This window comes from Chinchilla lanigera, unplaced genomic scaffold (assembly GCF_000276665.1).
Source record: "Chinchilla lanigera isolate Chin_1 unplaced genomic scaffold, ChiLan1.0 scaffold00049, whole genome shotgun sequence".
Taxonomy (NCBI): domain Eukaryota; kingdom Metazoa; phylum Chordata; class Mammalia; order Rodentia; family Chinchillidae; genus Chinchilla; species Chinchilla lanigera.
The window spans coordinates 16,757,306-16,772,430 of NW_004955450.1; the positions used below are offsets into that span (position 1 = coordinate 16,757,306).

The window sequence follows — 15,125 nt, forward strand, 5'->3', positions numbered from 1 at the left end:
ATTCCTGCTCCACAATTCCCTTATCTATAAGGTGGGACTCCTTTAACTCTTTTAGCTATTTATTCTGGTATTTTTCTCCATATATGTAAAACAGCACACTTATATGACTATACAGTAAAACCTTGGATAGCAAGTGACTTATTCTGGAAGAATTCTGCAAGATGAGACAACATTTTTATGACAAACAATTCTTAATTTTTTTTCTGGTACCAGGAATCGAACTCAGGGCCTTGAGCTTGCCAGGCAGGTGCTGTGCCGCTGAGCTATCTCCCTGGCATCATATAGTATTTTGGAATTTATATAATGAGAATGTTTCAAAGCCATATATATGGGGTATTTTTAACAGATAGGATTTGTATTTCTATTGTACTTTAAAAAGCTTTATGTAATAGGTATATATTTAGTGGCCATTTAGTAACAATGGTAACGCAATTGAGTATACTAAGATGATATTTGCATATTTAAGATGTGTTACTTTACTAGTTTTTAACGGTAATCAGTTCTGTGACTGGCATGATTAATGTAATCAGTCATCAATTATGAACATTTATTTCACCAGTGCATTTTTATGATGACCTGGTTGAAAAATCTATTTACATATATTTCTATGTACACTCAAATACATATTAAAAACCTAAATACATATTTCTATGTAAACTCAATGATATGTTTGATTTTGCTGAGAATAAATGATTTTAATTAAAAAAAGAGGAAACCTTTTTAACAAGTTTTAGCTTGATAACGAGCAATGTCATGTGGTTCCCTCTCTCTGTCTCTCTCTGCAGGATTGTGGGTGATCATCTCCCAGCAGCAAGAGGTTACAGAGGAGATCTCATCTGCAGAGGAGGAGGAGAAAAAGGCGGAGGAATCCCTCCCTTCAAATGAGATTAGGGAGATGTGTAAAGTGTGGGAAACAGTGCAAAACTTTGTAGAAAATACCGCCTGAGATGAAAGCAAGTGTCCTTGGATAGGCTCCTTTTTAAAATTGCAGGAAAAGAAAAAGATTCCACTGAGCCAATAGAAAGCAAAGACTCTGTTAGTGACAGTGAAAGTCAAGCTACACAGTGACCCTCCTCTCTCTTGTCTCTCTCACACCAGCCAGGAAGGTTTGCAAAGGTGAGTGCAGGTTAATTCGTTTATTTTTCTTTATATTTTGTATTTTTTATTATTTTGTTTTATATTATAATATTATAGTCATTTTATATGAATATTTTTGAGTTGTGGTATGAACCATCTGAGTTCTCACTATTTGTTATGGGGAAATTTGCTTTGATACACACGTGCTTTGGAGGACAAGCACGTTTTCAGAAGGAGTTATGCTTGCAAAGCAAGGTTTTATTGTATCTAGATTTTCCTTAAATTTTAGATCTTGTCTTTGACTTTGTATGGAAGACAAGGTTTTGATTTCAGGTCTCCCTGTCCACCCAGATCCCCATTCTCTGAACAGTGTAAATCATGATTTTGGTTAATTAAAAATTCAGTGCTCGCATCCTACAAGCCTGTGTTTGTTACTGACAGTGAGACCATGACGTACATATATAGTAACGTTTTCATCATACAACTTTTCTATATAAACTAAGCTAACAATTGTCACCTTTTCTTCATTTATTTAGCTTTATTTTTTTAAATTCAGGTTTCCTTTTTTAATTAATGAATTAATTTTTTTTTTTTTTTGGTCCTTTTTGAGACAGGGTCTCACTATGCAGTTCAGGCTGGCCTTGAGCTTACTTTATAGCCCAGACTGGCCTTGAACTCACAACAATCCTCCTGCCTCAGCCTCCTGAGTGGAGTGCTGGGATTACAGGGATGTGCCACCATGCCCAGTTTATTTAGCTCTCTGTGTGCTCATTAGGAACCCTTTACTAGCTTTCCTTAAGAGTGGCAACCCAACTCATCTGGTCTTGGGGCAGCAGCCCCTCCTTCCTGGAGACAGCCCCCGCTCCACTTCCAGACAGCCTGGAAGCTCTGGTTCCTCCTGGATAAAATCCCCCAGCCAGCCTCACTGGCCACCTGGGGCTTCCTTCACCATCATCCCGGGGGTTTCCTGAGTTTGTCTCCTGGAGTGGACGAGCTGCTTTCTTTATCTCAGCAATTTTTTCTTTCTTGGAAATTCCCTTCATTTTGTCCAACATGCCCAAGGGTCAATAGGAATTAAAAGTTTCAACACTTTGCATTGTCAAAACTGTCTTGATTGATAATTTAGATGTGTACGGAGTTTATACAGAAATAAATTCTCTCTCTCTTATTTTTCTTTTGCCTACTTTATTAGGTAAACATGGAACTGAATCCAAGTTCTGATATAAAAACAAGCACAAAGAATATTTTTGATGCTCCCACATTAAAAATTCTATATGGTACCAATTTTTAAAACAAAATTCCATGGATATAAAATTAACTGCAAAACTAATAAAGTTCCAAGTGAAGGGAGAAAATTAGATGAGTGTAAACTATTCAGGAAGTGTTAAAATCCTGCGAACTTCAACTCAAATGACTAAAGCATTTTATACCTAACCTGATCACAGAAGTCAGTGTTCAAATAATTTGCATAAGTACTTTACGTAAGTTACCTAACAGACTCGATAGCTAATTTAAATGTTTCAAAGAAAGTACTCATGCTTACTTGTTATGAAGGCTTAATTCTTTCCAGCTATATAATATAGCATAAGGACTTTTCCCTTTAATATAAAGATAAAAAAACAGAGACAGTCTTAGGAGATAATCAGTTCCCCTCATAATTCTCAGGTGGCAACTTTAAAACTGGTTTTACCAGTGAAACTGGTAAAATAGATGTTTAGCATTCTTTGCTTTCTATTTTCTGAGCAGGTTTCAATACATTCAGATTTTCAATATGCTTAGAATACGCCTTATAAGGATTGGTAAACTCACCTTAGTTTAAGGGAATTTGTGTTATTATTATCCTATCAAAGACTATGCTCAGAGACAAAAGTACTCCCTCATTCAGACTCTTTACCAGTGCTCAGGTGCAAATCTGTTCCTATAGTACACAGTACAGGATGCGAATAATGTAACAGTAGCTCAAGTGAAACTTAACTTGCCTGGTTAGGATTGGACTTCTGTTAACATTTTAAACCACCTGAGTTTCTAAAATGACAATAAATATGTAAGGTAGTGCTGGAATCAACTGCTTGACAACCGTCCAGGTAAACAGGCTGGCAGGGGGTGGAGAGGCGGGAGCTCTGTGTATTTGGAAGACGTCTGCAGTGCCTCTAGAAAGCCCTCTTCTAATGGTCTGCATTACTCAGTAGATTCTGGCTGAGACCACATAACAGGATGTTATCTTCTCTTTTCTTCAAGTATTTGGATTGCAGCCCTAAATTCTCTTTTCCTTACCAGTGGAGCACAGAATACTAGGAGCTGCTCCTGATGTATTCGGTTCTGTAAATTGTAAATTAAACTGAACTGGGCTGAGTGGATGGTGTCTTGGGCAGGTGTTGGAGGAGGAAAGGTATTCTGGAATGCAAACACAAAAGAGGCAGGTTAAGCAATCACACAGCTTGGGTCAGCAATTCTATCAGCAATCACATTCAGATTGGGAGGAATTCCACTTCTGATTGTGTGTCTGCTGGAATGTGCAGGTGGAGTGGGAGAAGGTCCCATGCATCTTGCTTTCTCACTGCCCAATTTTCATTTAGTTCTCCATTTAACCATATTACTAACTTTCCTTTTTTTTAGAAACTGTTTGCTTTTTGCAGGTTTTTGAACTGTAGCTTCTAACTGTTCTTGTAATTTCCATACCTCTTGCCCGTTAGCTCAGAGAGACTGTCCAACATCTTGTAATTCCTTTTGTAATTTTTTCCTCCTCCTCAGCCCATAGCTTTTTTTCCTGAATACTAACTGCATTCTTCAGCTTCAGCATACCCATCAGAGTTTTCAAGTCCCCTTGTAACTTCTTGGTAATTTCATTTGCCTTCAGAAGTTCTGCTGATAGTGGTTTTACTACAGCTTCAAGTTTTCCCAGTCGTACCTGATTTTCCTCACCATTTTCTTCTAACAAGACCTTTTGTTCCTGGATTGTGTCAGATTGTTCTTACCACGGGTTTGTCTGTATCCTTAATTTCTTGTTCTAAAACTGCCACTTTTGTCTGTAGCTGATCAATATGTTTTTTCTCATGGCATTCAATACCTAGTGTAGAATTCTCTCCACAAAGAGAGGATTTTTTTCTTAGTCTGCTCCAGCTCCTCTTCAACAGCACAGTTTTGCTTTAAGTTCTCCAGCAGTGGAGTCTCCTTTATATTTCCTGCTGGTTAGGTCTTTATTAGCTGCTTCTAACTCAGACAATCTGTTTTGTAGTTGGTGGATGTTTCACGGATGGAGGATTTCTCAATATTTCTCTGTTGTTCATACTGCTGTTGATATTGAACCTGTGCCACTATTGTAGAAAAGTGCCTCTTTCATAAAATATTCTGAGAATTTTATAGTACTACTTTAGGAAGTCCCTCATTTTAGGAAAACTGTAATGCTTTTTCCTTCTCATCTGTCAGTTTCTGAGAATGCTTGCCAATGAGGCTGTTTGTGATGCCCATTCACCCCATAACTTGTCTAATTCTTGTAAAAGATAATGTATTTTTTGTGAGGGTCAATTGCCTAATATCATCTAGTGATTGTGTCAATAGTCATTTTTCTCCTTTGCTATATTTCAAACAGCCTGTTAGAAATTTATTTGTCTCCACATCATTTCTGGGTAAAAGTCTTAGTGAGAGGCATGTATGATGCTTAAGATGATTTGTGTCTGTCACATTTAAAAAGCAGCTGAAGAAATTAACTGTAGCAGAAACCTTGGGTTTTCCTTGACATGTTCTTTTTTTTTTGGTACTGGGACTCAAACTCAGAGCCACACATTTGCCAGGCAGGCACTGTGCCACTGAGCTACATGCCGGGTCCTCTTTGACATATCCTTGAGCATGCTGCTGGAGATCTATAAATTCTTGTGGGAAAGCTACGAATTCTACCAGAAGATCCTGTTGGAATTTTAAATGTTGAAAATCATCAGATATGACGAGGTTATTTTAATAAATGGATCTGTATCATCAGTCAGACAAGTAACTTAATCCTCTCCGTGAACTGGAATAGAAGCTGACTGTAGTTCAGTGCTCACTCTAACACTTAATCTCAGTCGTAGAGGCTTCAGCTCATAGTCAGCTGGCTCCAAGGCAGGGCAGAGGGGCCTCACAGGGGAGAAACAGCTCATCGGGCGGCAGGCAGAAGGTGGCACACCAGATCTCCCGGTCTTGAAGGCAGTGCTTCAAGGAGTTTCAGTGCTCACTGCTGCTTTCCTTGAAGTCTGACACCAGCTTGATCTCCAGAGTTCTCTTCCTGCTCCCTGGAAGTGTTTGGGGTTGTCTTTTGGTCCTGGTGAGGGTTCTTTGCCTCGTTATAGGCACGTTTCAGTGTTGCACGTGGTATGCTCACATCTTTCAGACGTGGAGAAATCTCATCCACAACATCTTTTCCTCTCCAAGTTCTACTCCTTCTCTATGGAACTCCCGTTATTTGGAAGTAACTCCTCACATGCACTGCTTCTCTGATTTTATTATGTTTTCTTCTTTTTTTCATCTCATGATGCTAACAGTGAGCCAAGTCCCTGAGCTAAGTCAGTGTCTCCACTTGCTGAGCTAAGCCATGTCTCCAGGCCTCCCGTTCCTCATGTGGAAAAGGCTGCCAATCACACACACCTTACAGGACTGTTTTAAAAATAAAATGAGATAAAGTCTATATAGTTTGATACATGATTTCTGAAATATAATATGTGCTCAATACTCTCTTTGCCTCAATTCTCTAGGCAACTTCCTTAAATTAATTTCATTTTCTAACTTTTGAATTTCTCTGTGTGCTCTGGAACTCTGATCTGTGAAGTGTTGCTTCTGTTCTCCGTGTGTTCCCTGATGGTAACTTCCTGTGCCAGTCTTTGTGTTCCTGGGGACGCGTCAGCTGTAGGACTATGGTGGGATGGCTGGCAGTTTCCTTTTGCCTAGATTTCCTGTTTCTTCCCAAGTTCCTCTCATTTTGCTTTGTCTTTGCTTTTGCCTTCGTGTGACATTAGAGGTTTCTCTGCTGTGTCCACTCCTATTAGAGCTGACAGGCTGCCCTCTGTGTGGACAGGGCCCCTGGACAATGGGGCTCATCAGAGGACACACAGCTGACCTGTTCACCGGGGGACTTCCCACTTCTGCATCTGCACCCTCTGCCCAAGCCAAGCTCTTCCCCAAAAAGGCACCTCCAGGATCTGCCGGAAGGTCCACCCTGGCCGCCAGCCTGAGAGGGCAGGGTGCAGCTGACCCTCAGCCTACAGACACTCCCCGAGTCCCTGTGTGGCACGGTGCCCTCAGCCTTGTCTGTGCTGCTGCCCAAGGAGCAGGTCCGAAGAACAAATGTCTAGACCTCTGCTAGGATCAGTGAGAGAGTGATAGACTCCAGTGGGATCAGAGTCACTCTACTGCAGTTGGAAACGGTGAAGCTGAGGATTACCCCCAGCTTCACCGTTTCCAACTGCAGTAGAGTGACTATGGCCAGTCCTCCGCCCTTGTCCTGCCATAAATCTATGGCCAGTCCTCCGCCCTTGTCCTGCCATTGCTCTTTCTGTGAGCTGTGGTCTGTGCGCAGGGCTGCTGCTTCCTGTCACTGCGCCATTTTTCAGTCAGCGCTGTACCCTGTGTCAGCGTGGATGGCCCTGAGCACAACGTCCGGTGATCGTCAATAAATGTCACTGCTTTCCACTTGCTCGCGGGTGTACACCTGCAGTTCCTCCCTCATCGTACACAAGAGCCTGGACTGTGCCCGCCCACTGCGCAGCAGCAGTTTCATCTACAGTTGTTCAGCAAATCCTGCTTCAGCCCCCTCACATCCGGGCGCAGAGGCCCCTGTCTACCCAAACGGCCCCCACCCACACAGGCTCTGCCATTCTCGCTGGGTGTAGCTAATGCTGAGCATGGAACTTCTCAGTCCTGATCGTTACCATTTACTTTGCTATTCTCATTTATCACTGTTATTTTTTATGGCTTGATAAAAACCCCTTTAGTATCATTTTAGGTGAGTTTCAGGAAGGAGCAGCGGTAAAGACGTGATTAACATGCCATGTTTAACCAGAGGTCCTAACTTAGTGAACTTGCTGAGCTAAGCCATGTCTCCAGGCCTCCCTTCCTCATCTGGAAAAGGCTGCCAATCATACACACCTTACAGGGCTATTTTAAAAATAAAATGAGATAAAGTTTATACAGTTTGATACATGATTTCTGAAATATAACATGTGCTCAATACTCTCTTTGCCTCAAAATAAGACCTCGGTGAAAAATAAGTAGGCTTGAAAGCTAGAGATCAAAAACTCCAGCCCCAAGCAGCTCTGCCCCCACCCCCGGCATCACTCTTCTCTTGGTCGGTGGCTACTCTGCAAGGTGGGTAAGGCAAGATCTTATTTGTGGGGAATAACACGGTATATAGCAGTGGCTCTTTTTGGTTACCAGATATATTCTGAGAAAATGGTGTGCAGTGCAGAAAGGAATTCAGATTGTAATAAGTCAAAACTCCAAAAATTAATAAAGATTGGACAGGAAAGTAAATATCGGTCAAAGAGCCTTCTTTCAACACCCATAAAATTCTAAGACTATGATAGATAGTCACAGCCTGCGTCATTTTACATGCAGTCCTTCCCAGAAATAGCAGACTAAAAGAAACGACTTCTGAAATGACAAAGAAGCAGTGGACACCTGCTGAACAAGGCCCCAGGGAAAGCGGGAAGGTACGAAGGCGCTGTGGCTCCTGGACTGGCACTGCTCACCCTCTAGCCCAGGAGTGTGCTGGGATGCTGGGCCTCTGTCTGAGCGGTACGCTCCAGGAAAAGGACATGCAGGTGGATCATGCCAGAAAGTGTACTCCTACAGGGGTATTTGTGGGTACTATAGCAAGGTGTATTTGCTTTAGACACGGACAGTAATTTGAACTTAAACCAGGACCTTGTTGAACCTTAGGTTGACCACAGCTGACATGAACCGGGATGCCGAGGTGCTCAGGCTTTAGAAACAGGCAGCTTGCTCAGAGGCTGAGGTCTCGAAGGGAAAGCATTTGCAGAACCTGGCATCTTTTCATCCAGGGTAAATGGATGCAATGAAAAGTGAAAACTGAGACTGTTTAGAAATTTATAAACTTGGGGGAAATGAGAGACAGAGAAGGAAGGAAGAGAGAGAGAGAGAGACAGACACCTGCTTTCTCTATGGATAAATGCTACATGCCTGGCCATTGTCCAGCAAAACTTCACATGCACAGTGACGCCAGCATTGGAGGAAAACACAGTCGTCTGCAATTTACAGATGATAAAATACATGACAAAAGTCTTTTGCAAAACCTATCCTCTAGAAAGTGGGAAGTGTCCTCTCAGGCACAGAGCTGGTTCTCAGATAGGAGTTCAGGAGCACTCCTAACACTCACCCCTCTGGCAGGGCTGTGGAGCCCAGAGCCTCTAGTTCCTGGGCCCTACACCTGGCATGTGTGCGTGAGTGTGTGTACATGTACACGCGCGTGTGTTTTAATTTCAGTGTTAACAGGTTCACCTTTAAGGGAAACAAAATAGTTAAGCAAAAAGAAAAATTGCTTACCTGCAACCCATCTTAGCTTTTCATAAATGATCTTTGTATGAAAAGAAAAATCTTCTGGTTTGAACACAGTCAGGGGCTGGGGATGTAGCTCAGTGGCACAAGCACCTGCCGGGCAAGCGCAAGCTCCTGAGTTTGACTCCCAGTAACAAAAAAAAAAAAAGAAAAGAAAGAAAGAACACAGTCAAATTCCTCCAGTGATTCCGAGTGTATCGCCTGCTCAGAGAAGGCAGTCCTCCAGGGCCAGATGAGAGAGCTGCACAATCCATTTGCAGATGTGGATCTGCAGATCTGCCATTCTCATCGCTAGGGATTCATTGTAGAGGCAAACATGAGCACTCGATGAGCCCCCTGGAGAAGGGCCAGTGTCTTACCAGCATCGCCATGCCGTAGTGGAGACTTCTCTGCCACAAGAAGACCAACACCTTAGGCAGCACAGAGCATAAGTCCCTGGAGGAAAGGGAGGTCAGCAGTGCTTTGTACTCAGTGAAGACCCATGTCGAAAAGGTTGGTTGGTGCTATGTAGTGGCAGACTGAGTGAAACTGTGCTAGCAGCTCTGTACCAAAGACACGAGGCTCACAGATCAGCAATGCCAACAAAATCAGCACCGGTAGGAAAACGCCATCACAAACAGGGAAGCTGTACAGCACACACAGCCACGAGGCGTGACGTCCTGCTCTACCTGCTGAGAGCACCACAGGTGCCCTAGAACTGCTCTGCACCGGGAGCCAGCCGGCCAGCAGGCTTGGGACCCCTGGACTCTGGAGCCTGTTGTGGTAATGACAGAATGTGAGGGGCTCTCGTGCACTACCAGTGGGATGGGTAAAATTACACAGCCACTTTGGAAAACAGCTTGGTAGTTCCACAAAAGTTTAAACTACAGTTAGCTTATGACTAGCAATGTCACTCTTAATTATAGGCCCAAGTAAGTTGAGAACATGCATTCAAACAAAATTTTCACACAAGTGATCACAACAACTTTATCCATTACTGTCCCAAAGCAGAAACGACCCACATGTCCAAGATGAATAAACAAAACGTGATGTGTTTATGCCATGGAATATTATGTATCTTAGAAAAGTAGAGGAAGATAAACTTGAGTCATTTATAGGAAAATGGATGCACCTGGAGACCATAATGTTAACCGAAATAAATCAGACACACACACTTAAATATCACATGGTGTTTCTTGTATGAGAAACCCAAAATATAACTAAAGAACAAAGTAAGAGTTAGATAACAGGAATTAGAGGGACAGGTCTTTCTCAAATGGAAAGGTCAGGAGATGGAAGGAAGAGGGAAAGAAAGGCAGAGGAGAAGATGAACAAATAACTGAGCTGTACTCTGCACGTGAGCCAATGCCACACAAGTAATGTACTCATTAAGTACTGCAAACACAGACTAATGAAACAAGTCATTGAGGACTGCTGCCTGCCCGCACGGGGAGGAGTCTGGGAAACATTCTGCTACGTGAACTGTTCAGACACAAAGGGCAATACCATGTGGATTCCATTTGTTGGAAATGTCCAGAACAGGCGAGTCTACACAGATAGAGAGCAGAGGAGTGGGTCCTGGAGGCTGGGGAAGAGGAAATGTGGGGTGACTATGGGATGGGGTATTTTTGAGCAATGAAAGCATTTGGAAATTAGATCATCCCGGCTGTTACACAAGTGATCCAACTGTAACGTGAATTCATACTTTTTAAAAAATGCATTATGATAAAAGACACCCTGATACTAATCCCCCTTCAGATATCCACCCTCACTTCAGACATGCTTACCGCATTGTTCTTGCCATTTATCAAGCCGTTCTAGAAGTCCTCTGCGTGTCTTTTCAAAGTGTGATCAAAGGTACAGTGAATGCTGCTGCTGAGTAACAGCCAGCAGAAAGACAGGCTCATAAAAACATTACAGTGTGTCCTCATCCACAGTTTTCACGGGACCTGGCTCTGTGTGACTTCTGGCTCTTCCCCAAAGCCACAGTGACCACGAGAGGTAAATGCTTTGAACGAATTCAGGACATCAAGGCAGGACAGTGCAATAAGGACAATTGCAGAAGAGGACTTTCAGCACTGCTTCAGAAAGTAACAAGAACAATGAAATAAGTATTTGAGGTGAGGGGGATATACTGAGGGCAATTAATGGCAATGTGTCTTTTACCATAAGGTTTTTATTTTTAGTTTTTTGTCTTTTTGAGACAGGATCTCGCTATGCAGTTCAGGCTGGCCTTGAGCTCACTTTGTAGCCCAGGTTGGCCTCAAACTCACAATGATCCTCCTGCCTCAGCCTCCTGAGTGCTGGGATTACAGGTGTGCACCACCATGCCTGGCAAGTTTTTAAAAATTTAAATGTTCACCATATTTTTCCTTCATATCTTGCAACTGAGAATGCACTTCAAACCAATGAATTGTACACTTTAAATGGGTAAATGATACATGAATTATACCTTAATAAAGCTAATCTATGTGTTATTGCTTATAGCAAGATGTCCTCCCAAAGCCTTATGTGCTCATAAGTGGGGATTTGGGGAGGTGAGTGGATCATCAGTGTGTGACAGTGGATTACGGCTATGTGATACTGGAGCATGGATATCTGATACTGGATTAGTCCACTGAATGGTTTAGCATGTTCTGGGTGTGGGTGCTGGATTTACTGAAGAAGGAAGATGTACTCTAGGTGTCTGTGACACCAACCAATAGGCTTGCAGCCTGGATAGAATAAAAAGGGAAAGAAGGAAGTCTCACTGTTGTCTCCTACCTGCCCTGCCATGAGCTGTTTCTCCTCTGTGATGCCCCTCTGCCCTGCCACCCTGCCTTGGAACCAGCTAACTATGGATTGAAACCTCTACAAACCATGAGCTAAAATAAATCTTTCTTCCTTTAATTTGTGGGAGTCAGATATTTTGTCCCAGCAATGAGAAAGTAAGAGATGCTATGAAAACCTGAAGACTGCTTGTTCTTTTATAGCTGGTACTCAGACATTTAGACTCCCACCACACACACACACACACACACACACACACACACACACACAGAGTATACTAAACATATATCAGCACCAGCCTGCAAGAAAGGGTGGGGATTGAACCAAGTGGAACTCCAGGGTGAGGAGACTGTGGCACAGCACCCAGTGGCACCTTTCTTTAGTAACAGACACTGAATGTGTCTAAGCATCTTCACTATGACTGAGAACACTGCAGAGGACATGCGACAGCATCAGAGGTATAGGACCAGATTCCAGGAGGAGCCTCTAGAGTCAGGAAGGAGGCAGGCCACTGCACAAGCCCCGCCCTGACAGCTGTGCCCCGCATGAAGGGGCCTCCCTGAGAGTAAGATGAGCAGCAGAGAGGAAAGGCAAAGACCCACACCCAGCCAGGTGCTGCTGTCACAGTGCTGAGCTCCACTGGGCTATGTGGAGAAGTGAGGAAACTTGTCCCACTCAGGAACCCATCAGTGGGTTTCTTTTCCACCATGCCCACCATGGGCTGAGTTTTCTCATACATGCAGCTCTTAACAGGACAACCAGCATGCTGGGGCTCCATGGGTATTTTTTTTGGGAAACAATGGCAACAGCACTCATGACAGAAACCAAAGCAGAAACAGATGTATAGCAAGGTATTGGGTCATCTATATTTATAACTGGACAAAGTATTTAATATTTCCATTCATAAATGTTTTTTGCCAAAGTGGAGAGAATAATAATGTATATTACATAGGCCATGTGAGGATTGCATGACCCTAGGCATGCAGGTCATCTAGAATACTGCCCAGTGTGCAGGAATTTCAAAATAAATGTTGGCTATTAGTCCATGGAATATTATGCAGCTTTTAAAGTAGCACTGAGGAGATATACTTTTATACTCAGAAAATTTTCATCATGATACTTTTGATGAAATTTTAAAATCTTCATGATGATTTTTATTAAAAATATGTCATGTAATAGTGTAAGCAATAGGCTTCCAAATTTTGTAAAGTAAATATGCATATAGACAAAAACCACATATATAAATAAACAGAGAGAGCATTTCTAGATAGTGAAACCAAGGATAACTTTTGTATTGTTACTATTATTAATGTTTATCTGTGTTTCAAATTATTTAAGTGAATTAGTAAAAATTCCTTTTGAATGTGCAAAAGTATTCAGACTCTCTGACACATGCTTATTTCAACTTTGGGATGTTATTCTAAGAAAATAGCCCCAAATACCAAAGAAAATATTGACTATAAGAATTATATAAATTGTCAGGTGTGGTGGTGCATGCCTATAAGCCCAGCATTCTGAGAGGCTGAGGCAGAAGAATCAAAAGTTTGACACCCCCCCCTAAGCTGGGCAACTTAGTTACTTAGTGAGTCCCTGTTTCAGAATTTAAAAAATTTTAAAAGAGTAGGATATAGATCAGTGCAAAGGCCCTAGGTCCAGTCTCCAGAAAAGCAAAAGAAATAAAAAGAATTAGATAAACTGTATTTTTAACACTGTCTAGAATAATATATACTGATTTTAAGAGATGTCCATGATGTTCAAAAGATCAAATGTAGGGGCTGGGGATTTAGCTCAGTGGCACAGCACCTGCCTGGCAAGCATGAGGTTGTGAGTTCGATCCTTGGTATCGGAAAAAAAAAATGTTCAAAAACACACAAAAAATGGATTACAGGTAGCACACACCTGTAATCCCAGCGCTCAGGAGGCTAAGGCAGGAGGATCACTGTACGTTCAAGGTCAGCCTGGGGTACATAGTGAGTTTAAGGGCAGCCTGAATTACATAGTGAGAATCTGTCTCAAAAAGATGTTAAAATAATGCTTTAAAATATTAGAAAACACTGCAGTATCGAGCCACATGTTGTGCACATCTACAGACCTGGCACTTGGCAGACAGAGGCAGGAGGATTGTGAGTTGGAGCCCAGCCTAGATTACATAGCAAGAGAGACCTCATCTAAACCACCCCCCCAATAAAATTAGTCAGTAAATTATCTAAGCTCAAAATAGCTAGTACTTTTATCTCAAGCTTATAACAAAAGACAAATATAAACAGAAGAGTCTGGGAAGCACCAGAGAAAAATATTAACAGGAAAATAATGAACCATCAGCAGCATTTGATTCTGCCCTTTGTTGACTGAAGTTTGTTGGCCTTGCCAGGCTGGACGTGAGCAGTGTGAAGTCTTTCTCCACGATTCCTATCTTAGCTGCAGGCCCCTAGGCTTATTGAGACTTTGTCGTTCAGCAATGAGGGTTGTGCTGAAATGATTCACCTATTCCATCTAGAAGCAAGACCCGGAAGAAGTATGCTTTCATCTTATGAAAACATCACATTTGGGTAAAGATTGCCCTGTTCCTTGATCAGAACATGAGGCAAACGAAGGATATTTCAAACCTACCCCGTGTCACCAAGAAAGGAGTGATGTGTCCCAAGCTTTCTCCCCGAGGAGCTCATCCCCCACTGATGTGGAACAGCCCTGCTGGAGTGCACTGAGCATAACCCAGGATGGGCTGCAGCATCAGGAGCCCAGGAAGACTGCCTGGGAGGTGACGTCTGGGCTGAGTCTCCAAGTCCCAGTGCAGTGGTGGGAACAAGTGACATGAGCCGTGTGATCCTGAGCAGGATGAGGGCACGTGTGCGGGGTCACTTTAGGGTGACGTTGACCACAGAGGGTCGGCGTTGCCCAAGCAGTAATGGGACAGGCCTCAGGCTCCAAGACCAGCCCTGAGGCTCACCTTGACAACTGAGAGAGATGGTATTTCAAAAGCCAACTCCGCAAGCACAGCAGAGGGGGACCAGAGTTGAGGATGGCCCCCTTGAAAATATTTCAAGTCAGACAAGCCAGTGCACACAACCTAATGTTATCTTGCATTTATAAAGTGTAGGATCCAGAATAGTAACATTGTGTTCTCTTCAGGAGGAAAAGCGGGTTTACTGGCAGTTTCGGGGGTGCAGGGGCACAGGGCCAGCATGTGCTCAGCCTGGGAGAAGGTGCTGGTGGTGGCACTTCGGACAGAATGTGAATAGGGATAAATGGTCACTTCCGGGGGGGAATGATCACTTCCGGGGGGCAGATGATCACTTCCGGGGGACAGATGGTCACTTCCGGGACACATCTCCGGTAATCTAAGAACCTCCCGTCTGACCCCACTTCCTGAGGGCTCCAGCGTCTCCCAGCAGCGCCCCCTGTGCACCAAGTCTTCTTCCATCAGGGACCTCCGGTGACCCTAACCGCAGCAGCGTGCGGCACCACGAGGAGAGCGGAGGATTGATCAGCTCCAGGCAGAGCCAGCCGCCACGTCTGCTGCGCGCGCAGTTCTGCAGGCGGTGGTTGTCTACAGAAGGCATGAATCCAGAGAGGCCCGGAAGGACAGGGTGCGTTCGGGAGGCCCCAGAGAGAGGACCGGCCTCGGCCTCGGAGGCCAGGATGCTGGGTGTCCCGTCCCTGCCGGGTAATTCGGGAAGCGCGGCCTGGGCAGACTTCCCGCCTCCCGGGTTCCTGGAGCTGCAGACAGCCGGGCAGAGGCCTGGCAGACACCGGCGGGC

General features: G+C 43.6%; 1 pseudogene; it reads right to left on the reverse strand.

The window, feature by feature from the left end:
• Positions 1-1,786: 1,786 nt before the first annotated feature.
• LOC106149575 lies at positions 1,787-14,695 on the reverse strand (annotated as a pseudogene).
• Positions 14,696-15,125: the final 430 nt, after the last annotated feature.